The following is a 12,924-nucleotide window of genomic DNA, read 5'->3' on the forward strand; positions in this document are numbered from 1 at the left end:
TTGGCATGGACTAGATAGGCTGAAGGCCCTATTTCTGGGCTGCATTGTTGTATGATCAATAAAATGTTTTCTTTTTAATAGCCTACTGTACAAAATGTGAGCTGTCCTCACTTCATTATGGAATACTTGGTAGCACAATAGAAGAGTAAAGAAAGATAGTTGTTCAAATCATTTTCCTAGAGCCTTGACGTGAAAGTGGGTTCTTGCTACCCTTGTTTTCATCTTCCCTCACCCCCAGTCATCAAAGAGTTCCGTGCTCCACCTATGTTTTTGAAAATGAGGAGTAGCAGAAGCAGCGAGCACATTAAGCCCAACACAGTGACATTAATAAGGCCTCAACCTTTCGAAGGGGATCATGCCCCTGAATCTGCCCTTTTTTGTCAATGCACCTCTGGCCTCTGAAAACAAGTGATACCATGAACGCTTGGCACCAAAGTGTTGGAGAAATTCAGCAGGTCAGCAGCATCTATAGGAAGTAAAGGGTAACCAATGTTTTGGACCTTAGCCCTTCATTAGGGAAACAGCAAAAAGCAGGGAGGTTACTAGTATTGCCTGGGGTAACCAGAATGTTATTGCTTTCTCTTCAGTTTTCTTCTCAGCTCCTTTTACGTTTAAACTTCTGACTGGGAAGAAAATAGTATTGTTTGTGACACTTTTTTGAGCAGTATTCTAATTTATAACCTTGAATGAAAATCATTCAGATTGCAAAATACAGAGCACAAAAATAAGAAAATAGCCCACTTAGGCGTCTGCAGATGCTGGGGATTGTACTAGGGGCTGAGGCTCTCATTCCCGGCATGAGATGACGTCACCTGATGCTGGCGTTGAGAAGGTTTTCCTTTCACACTTGACACTTTAATTTCTGGGACCACTTGCAAGTGTGAATGGGGTTATTGATTCACATAGCTTCTTTCTCTACTGGCCAAATGACATTCAAGTGTGACTCCAATCACACATTTAAATGATTGTTATACCTGCCTTTTGCAGTATTCTCAACCTCAAATCCACCTTATATGAGTGAGTAAAGAAGGAGAAAATTCATGGGTAGCAATAAAGGTTTATATAATTAAAATAGTTCCTGTTTCAGTCTGCTCCAATGCTATCTAACTGAATAATTTTCTGTACATAAGGTAACAATAATTTCTGAGTGTAGAAAATTGATATAAAAACCATGAATTGTTTTCTTTTGCTTCAGGAGTCATGTACATCCCAAGAGGAAATAACATTGCATCGTTATCATATTACAGAATAGTTAAGTGCTTTGTTATTCTGCAAAACGTCATCAAAATTAGCTGTTTTCCTTTATCCCAGTGTATGCATCCTTCATGATTTGTAAAAATATGTGTAACAAAATACTATCTCAGCAGTTAATGAGACTGGAACTCATAAGCTCCAAGGGCCCTGATGTTCAACACTCTGTGATTTTAACAGAGATAGCCACAGGTACAATGGTTGCTTTGCTAATCATCTTCCAAATTCTATGGATACATGAGTGGTTCCTGCAGATTGTAAGAGAGAAAAAAAATGGGAAATTACTAACCTGATTAGCTTTACACTTGATAACAGGGAATTTGTTGAAATCTATGATAAGGGCTAAGATATCAAGGCACTTGGAAAATAATAATATGGTTGAGCAGAGTCAATATGAATTTATTAAAGGGAAATCATGTTTGATTTGTCTTTAGGTGTCCTTGTGAGGGAGTTTCTTGTAGGTCCTTCTCAGGTTGCCATGCTGTGATCAGTGGGGTATTACTGGAATCGATGCCATGACTCCCAACTCTTCACAATCTACATCAATGATTTGGACGAAAAGATCAAATGGAACATTGAAAAGTTTGCTCATGACTCAGCACTAAGCAGGTACATGAATGGTGATCAAGATGCTAAGAGTCTACAAGAAGATGGGTACAAGTTAAATCTATGGGCAACATTACAGCAGAAAAGAACAGAAAAGTTATTTTGATTAATGGTGAGAGATTGGAAAACTGTTGTTTAAGGAATTCCTAGGCATCCTTGTAAATAAGGCACTGAAGCTAAAATGTAGGTGCAGCAGGCTAGTAAGATAGCAAATGGTATGCTGGCATTTTATAAAAAGGATTTGTGAACAAAGGTTGTCTTTCTACAGCCTCATTCAATCAGAACTGGAATATTCAACACAATAACCAAAGAAAGATATACTTAACTTGACACCAGTCTAACAAAAAAATTACCAGAATGATTTCTAAGATTGTTACATGAGGAAAGATGATCCAATCTATATTTTCTGGAGCCTAGAAAAATGTGAGAAGCAACTGAAAATGACGAAAGTTGCAGAGAGCTCAGCAAGGTGGGATATGTTTCCCCTAGTCCTGGAGTCAAGAACTTGAGAATCACTGATGCAAAATAAAGAGTAGAAAAAAACAGAAGCGATCAGGACAACCAGAAGATGGTTGTGGAAGGCTGAAGAACAGTTCCACGACTGTCTCGAGTCAGGGAATTGGGCAGTGTTCATGAACTCAGCTGAGGATCTGAATAATTACACCAGGGCCATTACAGACTTTATTAAAACAGGTGTGGACTAGTGTGTCTCCACCCAATCATTCATGGTTTTACCCAAACATAAGTCCTGGATGAACAATGACCCATGAAAAGCCACCTCCCAGGCGAAGTGGAGATTCTGGAAGAACAATGAAATCCAGAACCTGCTGAGATCCAGATCACAGGCATTTAAGTCCAGAGATCTAGATGACTACATTTATTTAATAATAAATAATACGCAAAGTAAGAATCCTTAAAGGTGTGTCTGGTTGAAGTTGTTGTTAAGGAATCTGATGGAGTAGTAGCAACTGTTTCTGAACTTATTATTAAATATTTATTTGTTTTGTTTTGCAGTCAGTTTGCTTATATTTCTTTCTTTATTTACATTTCTCTCTTTTGTATATGTATATTTTCTTGAGTATAGTTTTTTTTTGCACTAACGATGAGAAGAAATTCTGCTCGGCCTGCAGGAAAGAGTCTCAGGGTTGTTTATGATGTCATGTATGTACTCTGACATTTAATCTTTGAGCATTTTTGGACCAAAATGAGGAGAAATATCTTCACAGTTCAGGTGTTCTTCAGAATTTTCTTCCTTAGATCATGTCTGCAGACACTCTGTCATTGATTGCATTCAAAACAATAACTGATAAATTTCTGTGAATATTAAAGAAATCAAGGGCTGGTGCAAAAAAAATGTGTTTAAGGTGGAAGATGAGCCATGATCTGGAAAAATGATGGTGCAGATTGATGCATCTCCAACTTTATTCTATTTTTTGTTTCTGTGATTTACATACGTGTCTGCTTTTTTTAAAAATCTGTTCAGCCCTTTAAATGCATGTGAATCATCAAATAGAGAAACATTTCAGTTTATGCTTTGAAGATTTTTTTTCCTCATCAGTTCTGTATAACCCTACTGGTGTGTTTTGTTGACTTTTTTTGGTAAGACTCTGCCTCATTCTGACTGAGATGTTTGGTCCTCTCTACATTCATGGGGTTGCAGAAATATTCATGCCATTATCTTGCCCTTATGACTACAGGATGATTCAAATATGGTAGCAGTATTTGAGGCAATACAACAATATGATGTTTGAAGGGTGAGAAGTTGAGGCATAGTAATTCTCTGGTGGAGATACATGAACAAGATACAAGAGAAAAGTTGATCAAATGGTTGTACCTCATTAAAAGAAAGCATTCAAACTCTATAAATGATTATATATTCAAATGATATTAAAAAGAGATCGCACCGATTTTAAAAAAAAATGAAAAGATTTTTAGTTGCAACTTGTCAAGACTACATTGCATTTCATTTATCTTTGTCATATTATAAAACTAACAATGAACCTCTGATTAATAAAAAAATGTGTTATAAAGAGTTGACAATCAGAAGAATGATATTTATTATAGGTTTTACATTGTAAAATGTAAATAATTCTTCTTATTATTACACTCAGATTTACAAAATGTCATGCAATATTCCAGATAGAGTGCAACAGATGAAAGATAATTCTGATTTTTAAAGGCCAGCATCCTGTGGTTTTATTTCGATCACTATTTGTGTAGGCAGTTTCACCAAGCAGCTCCTTGTCTTTTTATTTGTTGTTAAGGAGCAGGTTGTCACAGTAACAGTATCATGATAAGCTGGTATCTGCTGAGTATTCCAAGGGGGTCCTAATAGGATTGAGCCAAGGGATCAAGTGGCTGATTTCCCGTTTTAGCATTGTAATAACCTCATGCTCCTCATTATGCAGTTTCCGTTCATCAGATGCCATTAACAATTATGCAGGAAGATCTTTAATATAAAAATAAAGAACACAAGGAAGAAAGCAAAAAATGATGGAAAGAGAAATATGATGAAAAATTGTGCACCAGCTTCACAGTTTACTGGTTCCTTTCACAGGCTCAATTCTTCCACATCAAAGTGGGGACTTTGTTTATAAGAACAATAAAACATGTCACATTAAAAGCTTTTCTGATTTGGGAGATCGGATGTTTGCTGCACTGATCTTAGCAAAGGAATAATCCGAGGATTATTAATTCAACAGATGTCACATACTTTCAGTGGAAAACAAAGGTTTTAACAAAATGAAAACCAAGGAATTGTCGCCAGGAAGAGCAGGGGCCTGAACAGACAAAAAGTTGTCAATTTATGTTGAATCTATAAACAAATCCTTAAAGACATTAGTAATTTTTGTTTCATTCCTTTGCAATTATTTCTTCAATCAAAGTACTTTGAATATGTTAGTTTCAAAGAAGAAGTTGATATATTTGATCCAAAAAGATGATACTTAATTTTATCTTTGACAATAAAGTTTAAGAAAAAGGACAGTGAATTCCTTAAATGAAAATTTGCAAAGGTGGTATGTGGTCATTGTGGGGTCCATTCCTATTCACAAACTACATGCATCAAAAGTCTCCTTTATAAATAGTTTTTGCCAATTTCTGTAAACTTCTATCAAAATGGAATTAACAATTAAAAATGTTAAAGTACTCAAAATATTGGGAGTTAATTCATTCATGCTCAAAAGTAGAGGTTAAAAAAAAGCTCCCTAAGCCATATGGATTTTGAAGCTCCAGTTTCAACAATTTTTGTCATAATTCACAATCTTCACATGTGGTATTTTACTTGTGTCATTGAAAGGCCTGCTCCATGTTCCTCATCTGTGCACACCTTAAATTCTGCCACTGTTCCAACAGACCTCATGCCACCTAACTGTACTTAGATTATACCTCCTGTTACACTCATTGCTCCCTCCCCCACCACTTAATGCTTAGATTATTCAATGAATTGATTCCTGATACATAACACATCTTGTCGTTGGGAGAGTTGAAGGTTAAAAAGAACAGTAATAAAGTTGAAATCAGGCCTAGATCAGCTTAACTATGATCATGTTGAATGAAAGAACAGACTTGGTGACCCATGTAATGCATTCCATTTTTGGGACAAAATTGAGGACTCTCAATCAATGAACATAGATTGCAGATCCTTAATGGTATGAGGGGATTTGATAGAGTCATGGGGTTTTCCTATTTGGAAATAGGCCCTTCTTCAGCACAAGTTGTCTGCATTAGGCCCATATATCTCTAAACCTTCCCTATTCAGTTACCTGTGAAATGTCTTTTAAAGATTAGAATTGTACTTGCCTTTACTATTTTCTCTGGCAGTCCATTCCATCTACCTATCACCTTCTTTGTGAAAAAGATATCCCTTGGGCATCTTTTAGATCATTCCCTCTCATCTTAAATCTATGCCCTCTAGTTTTAGATTACTCTCAGGAAAAGTCTTTTCCTTATCTATGACACTAATACTTATATCCCCTCCCCCCCTTTAGTCTCAAACACATCAGGGAGGTACATCCCTGTCTATCCAGCCTCTCCTTATAACTCCTGGTAACCTCCTTGTGAATCTTTCTAGCATCCTTTATCTTTCCTAAAGGAGGACAACCAGAACAATGTCATTATTTGTAATTAATTATATAAGAGCAGCATGTAAAGGGAAACCTAAACCCTAGTAACACTATAGTGTCCTGCTCTCTATTAGAGCACTGAGGATCATTCCAGGAAATAATCATTTTGACTGCTTGTACACAATTCTCTTCAGTTACTCTGGACTGAGATAGGCTGACTTGAGACAACATCAATTCGTCACAAGTGGAAGTATGGGCTGGCAGTTTGGTGGGAATACTGGGATGGTTTTGGTGCAGGAGTGATGGGAGAAACGATTGCTGTCTTCAGCAAAGTTGCGAGCCAATTTATAATTTGCAGAGCTAACTATCATTCTCCTGGGACAGAATGTTTAAAGATCTAGTGATATGTTGCTGGCATGTTATCATATCCTCCGTGCCATGAACTACTGCACCCATACATTGAATGGTTTCCCCTGAGCCATAAAGGAACCAAAGACTAGCAGATTTTAATCTGATCCTGCCTCCAACATCCATGCTGGAAAGAAGTTGTGTGCACACAGGCCACTTACATCAAGTACCACTAAAGATCTATCTGCATTACTTATTTAATATAAATTTTGCACTATGATCCACTTATTTACTGATTTTCCTCTTCCTTTTATTTTATTCTAATGTTTTCTCTTCTTATTTTTGTTTTATGTGTGTGTTTTATGCACCTGGGAAACTGCCCAAAGTAAGACATTCATTGCATCTGTGGATTGTATTTATGAATATGACAATAAACTTCATTCATTTATTCAAGGCTGCATCTATAAGGTGCAGAGTTGACTCTTTTAAGCACCAGGATTTCACACAAACCTGACACAAATCTTGATGCGTGATACCCTTCATCAATAGGCTGCTGTATCCTAGTCTTCCCCCTTAGAAGATCTGGCATATGACCTCGTGTGCCAGAAGCTAACACATGAACTATTCTTTTCACCCAATGCCTAGCTACAGTCCACACATCAACTGAATTATCACATAGAGACTCAGGTGATATTGCAACAAAATACCTAGATCTTAATTGTGCTTTTGGATGTCAGATGGGTGATCGTATGCTGGTTTCAGTTTTTAGGTTTGCCAGCCAAGACCTGTGAAGCCTGAAATGATTGAATGCACATTATGTTATGAATGATTGACATAGTCATACTGAAGGAAATAAGTCTGTAAGAGAGAGAAATCACAGAAAATAAGCCTGTTCTGGCATGTAGCATATTCTCATCAAAACTGAGGAAAGGCTGTTAAATGTCAAATAACATTAGAACCATATAACAATTACAGTACGGAAACAGGCCGTATCGGCCCTTCTAGTCCGCACCAATTTAAGTGAAATCCACTAGTTCCACCTACCTGCTCCAGGCCCATAATCTTCCAACTCCCTCATATCTATGTACTTACCGAACCTGCTCTTAAATTACAAAATTGACCCTGCTGCAACCACCTCTTCCGGAAGGTCATTCCACTCAGCCACCACTCTCTAAGTGAAAGCTTTCCCCTACGTTACTTCTAAAGATTATACTACAAAAGAACTGAGCAATGACCATCTCCAGCAATAAGCTAGCTACCCTTGACATTCAACAGCCTTAACATCAGAGTCCAACCTACATAAACATCCTCATTGACCAGAAACTCAGCGACCAGCCACATAAACACAAGGCTTTGTATGCGGTGGCAGGTGGCTCACCAATTGATTCCCAAAACCTGTTATTACCTACATAGTGCCAGTCACTGAGGGGGGGGGGGGAATGGATCTACAATGATTTAAGTTTGCAGTACACTAAAAATAGCCTGTCAATCAATACGTAGAGGTCTTAACTAAAGAGAGTGCAATACTGGATCTTCTAACAGCGAACGAGACAGCGCAGGTGATAAAAGTATATGTTAAGGGAAAACTTTGGTTCCAGTGATCATAATGTCATTAGTTTCAAGATAAATAATTATGGAAAGGGATAGGTCTATTCCTTGGGTTGAGGTTCTTAATTGGAGAAAGGACAATTTTGAACCTGAAAGGATCTGGCAAGTGTGGATAGGGACAAGTTGTTTTCTGGCAAAGTTGTGCTTGGAAGGGCCTTCAAAGGTAAAAAATCTGAGAGGAGAGTTCCTGTGAGAATTAAAGGCAAAACTATCAAGTATAAGAACCTTAATTTTCAAAAGATATTGAGGCAGTGATCAAGAAGAAGGAGGAGGTACATAGCAGTTAGAGGCAGCAAGGATCAAGAGGACTAAAAGAAGGTATAAGATTACTCTAGCAGATAAGGAGAAGGAAAATTCCAAGGGCTTCAACAGATATATTAAGAGCAAAATGATAGCAAGGGACTTAATTGGTCCTTTTGTAGATCATAATAGTCAAGATTACAGTATATGGAGCAATAAGAGATGGGGGAGATTTTAAATGTTTTTTTTTGCATTTGTATTTACTTGGTAGATGGATACTGAATCTATAGAAGTAAAGCAAAACAGCAGTGAAGTGATGGACCCAAAACTTTTCACAGAGGATGAGGTGCTTGTGTTTGAGACAAATAAGGGCCTGATATGATATTCCCTCAGATCTTGAGGGAAGCTAGTGCAGAAATTGTAGGGCCCCTAGTAGAGGTATTTAAAACATCTTAAGCCATGGCTGAGATGCCAGATGATTTGGGGGATAGCAAATGTTGTTCCATTATTTAAGAAAGGCTCTAAGAAAAATCTGGCTAATTATTGATCGCTGAGCCTGACATCAGTGGTGGATAAGTTGTTAGAAGGTATCATAAGAGATCAGGTATACAAGCATTTAGATAGACAGGGACTGATCAGGAATAAATGTGGTGCATGATGGGGTAATATCTAGCCAATCTTATCGAGCTTTTCTAGGAGCTTACCAGGAAAGTTGATGAAAGAAAAGCAGAGGATGTTGTCTATATACAGTAGACATGAGTTAGCCCTATGACAAGGTTCCACCTGGGAGGTTGATTGAGAAGGTTCAGTCGCTCAGTATTCATGATGAGACTTTGACTTTGCAGGAGAATCCAGAGGGTGGTAATAAATGATTGCCTATCTAATTGGAAGCCTAGTGATGAGCCTTGGGGATTGGTGTTGGGCCCGTTGCTGTTTGTCATCTATCTGGATGATAGACTAGAAAAATTAGATCAGCAAATTTGCAGATGACATGAAGATTAAGTGCAGTGGACAATGAAGAAGACTTTCAAAGCTTTAAGCGGGATCTGGACCAGCTGGAAAAATAGTCTGCAAAATGGCAGAGAGAATTTAATATTGACAAGAATGTGGTGTTGCATTTTGGGAAGATGAAGCAGGTTAGGACTTCACAGTGAATAACAGGGCACTACAGAGTGAGGTAGAAGAGAGGGATATGGGAATATAGATACATAATTCCTTGAAAGTGGTGTCACCAGAAGATAGGGTTGTAAAGAGAGCTGTTGGCACATTAGCTTTCATAAGTTAAAGTATTGAGTACAGGAGGTTGGGTTGTCATAATGAAGTTGCATAAGATATTGGTGAAGCCAAATTTGGAGTATTGTGTACAATTTTGATCACCTAATTACAGGAAAGATATCATCAGAAGGTATGCAGCAGTTCAAGACAATATACATCGCACAATATACAAATGCACTGACATTTTTATTTTTAGCAGCTGAATGGGCATTTTATAACTGTTTTTAAATGATTGCAAAAATGACTAAAATACAGCTGCAATGATGTATTTATTTGAATTTAAAAGGCAATAAATAAAAAAAGATAATAAATATTCAGTGCAAAAAATGTGACTTAACAATAAGCAGACAGTCCTTTTGTGCCATAAGGGGAATTTCAAGAGCCTGATAGTTGTTGGAAAGAAATTGTACTTCATACTTTTGTACCTCTGCCTGCAGACATTGTGAGCAGGGTAATGGGATTCCTTGATGATGTTGTCTGTCTTCTTGAGGCAACCTTTCTCATAGGCTCCGACCTCCCATCCATCCAATGCATCTAAGTGAGGCACTGTTACATAGCTGTTTGTTACCTTCTGGAGACTTCTGCATTCCTGGGGAGTCAAATTTCCAAATCAGATTTGGTGCAACCATTCAGCACACTTTCCCCAGTGCTCCTGTTGAAATTTGACAGAGTATTTGATGGCATCTCAAATATCCTCAGATTCCTTTGAAAATAGAGGTGTTGGTGTGCCTTCTTTATTATACTGGCTCCAGGATTGCCTGGAATTTGAAGGTTCTGACCCTCTCCACCTCCATCCCATCAATGCAGATGGGTGCGTCAAGGGATGTTCAATAAATGATCTCATCTAGTGATTAAAGGAAAGGTTGTGGGAAAGATAGAAATGAGATTTTTAACAAAGAATTAGGTTCAAACCTGAAGTTATTTTTCACGATGTTCCACAGTGGCTGAGAATTCTGCAGCATTGACCATGACTGCCAACACCTTCTCCTAACTAGTCCGTTGGTCTGCCATTTAGTTACAGCATAAAATGGGACATATCCAGGTTCTGGAGTAATGGCAGGTATGCGAGTTTCTGTGGGGAATTCAGATGTTATGTAGGGATTGTAATGAAGATTTTTGATAGTTGAGTGCTGGATGCGGACGTGTGGAGCACCGAAAAATTTGTAAGTAAAGTTGTGCCGTTGGTGAGCTCAGTTGCGGGTGTGAATTTATTTCATTTCTCTTGCACTCTGACAGGGTCCTAGGGAATCACTCCTGGCTTTTTTTTTTAATCGGTGACAATTTCCTTCCATGACTCCCTCACCTCTGGTGAAGAGGTTTCAGGGGCCCTGCATCTACAGGATATCTTTTCCTGGATTGGTCTGTTCCTCAAGGACTTTGAGGGAAGTTTTCTGATGAATAGGTGCTGCTTTCATGTCAGCCTATCCAATAGTTGCGTTGAGTGTTCCACAGCCTATGTCATTGCTGACAGGGAACACTTCCTTTCAACACTGCAGACCTGATTTCAATCAGAGCAGGCTACTTTCAGCTACTTCCGAAATCCCTCAAATTACTTCCCATTACAATGCACTAAAGTGAAACACAGTATAATCGGCCCCTGCTTAAGAGCTCAAATCATTGCACGTGAGCCACATGTAAATTCCTGGCTTGAATGCACCAGGGACAAACTGCTAGATGCTCTCAGGAGAAATGCCAATTGTGTAATGCACTGAGTGGAGCAGCAATAAAATTTCCCTGTTTGTCTTTAAGGTATAATAGAAATTACTTCTAAAACTCTGGATCTCACTTCAAAAAGTACACCAAAGAGTCTTTATACTGCAAACATGATTGATGATGTATGTTCTAAAACCCTCATTTGGTTTATTCTCCAGAACAGAGCTCACAATGACATCATTCAGAATTCATCACTATGGTAACAGCTGTTACCATAATTATTCTACCACCCTTCCCAGTCCCAGTCCCACTTCTCTCCTGAGACAACACTGGGACTTTAACAAAACAACATAATGGAATTTTCAATCATGGAGTCAGTTATGTTAGAATCACTTTCACAGTCTAAAGATTTCATTGTTTGCATCACCACACATGGTCATTCTTTCAGTTCCACATTGGACAAAGCATCAGTGAAGAAACAATAAAAATGACAGTGGGAGAAAGGAAAAGGTAGATTTTAAGTAATGCATGGAACAAAGTGAATTTAGGAAACGTGCTTTATATCAATGTAATAATAATGGTGTGTGCTTCTGATTTGGAAAACAGTCCAAGTGATAATAACTAACTTCAGGAAGGAAGAATATACAAAATCAATTTGTGTGTATATATATTTCAGTAATCCTCTTTTCATTTGGAACTGTGAATTGCTTCATGGCCATTGTCAAGTGCAAATTTGAATCATTTACTCTGTGTACTTTTAGGAAATGAGCTCTTCTGCTAGAAATGAATATGGATAACCATAAAAACACAGTTAAGCTGCATGTTTGAAAATATGGAGTGGAAATAATTTGCAAAATCTTTCAAAATACCTAAGGTACAAGAGTAAAATCATATCAGAAGACAACAAAATGAATATAAATTGGATTGAAGGTGTGTAGCATGTTTCAACAAGTCCCGTGGACCAAGTCCATGTTCTGATGCAACATAAAATAGCACTAATGGTAATCACTCCCAGTGGAATGTTCAATGCTTGAACAACTTAAAAATAGATGAAGAATAAGCTACTCCCATGCATTTAGTAATGGTTCAGGGTGAGGCAGTGGACAAAGTGATCACTTACTCCACAAATGGATGAACCAGGCTAATCCAAAATGCAATCATGACCATGAATTCCAAACCATGGAACACCATATATCAACATGCCTATTACAATAGACTGAAAGTGGCTCCTTATTCCTTTACTTAGCACCTCAGGTGACCACTGAGAATGAGCCTGTATGCTATATGAAGCCAGAATCAGGTTTATTGGTTTGTGGCAGCAGCATTTTGCAGAACAAGATGAAAACAATACAATAAATTACCATTCCATAAATGCAATATTTAATTTTAGAAACAAGCGCAAACAAAGAGAAAAAAGTGAGGTAATGTCCATAGGTTCATTGTCTGTTAAGAAATCTGATGGCAGAGGGGGAAGAAGCTGTTTTGGTAACATTGAGTGTGTGTCCGATGGTAGCAGTGCAAAAAGGGCATGGCAGGTGAGGATCCTTGATGCTGGAAGGTGCTTTCTTCAGCCACTGCCTCTTCAAGATGTCTGATGCCATCAATCACTCAGGAGACTATTGTGGAGAAACCAACAGGCTTTAATTCAGTTGAAAACATAGCATTTCCCTACTGTTCAGCTGTCCCGCACTGAGTTTCAGGGGCTGTGGGGAGGGGCCACAGGTATGCTTGACCAGATATTTATACATTACAGTGGTTTACCACAATGTTTTTAATGGAGTGAAGACTTATGTCCATGATGGCGCTGACTGAGTTTACAACTCTGTAGACTGTTAGTGTCCTCTGTATTGACAGCTCCGTACCAGACAGTGATGCAACC

This window comes from Narcine bancroftii, chromosome 4, assembly GCF_036971445.1.
Source record: "Narcine bancroftii isolate sNarBan1 chromosome 4, sNarBan1.hap1, whole genome shotgun sequence".
NCBI lineage: Eukaryota > Metazoa > Chordata > Chondrichthyes > Torpediniformes > Narcinidae > Narcine > Narcine bancroftii.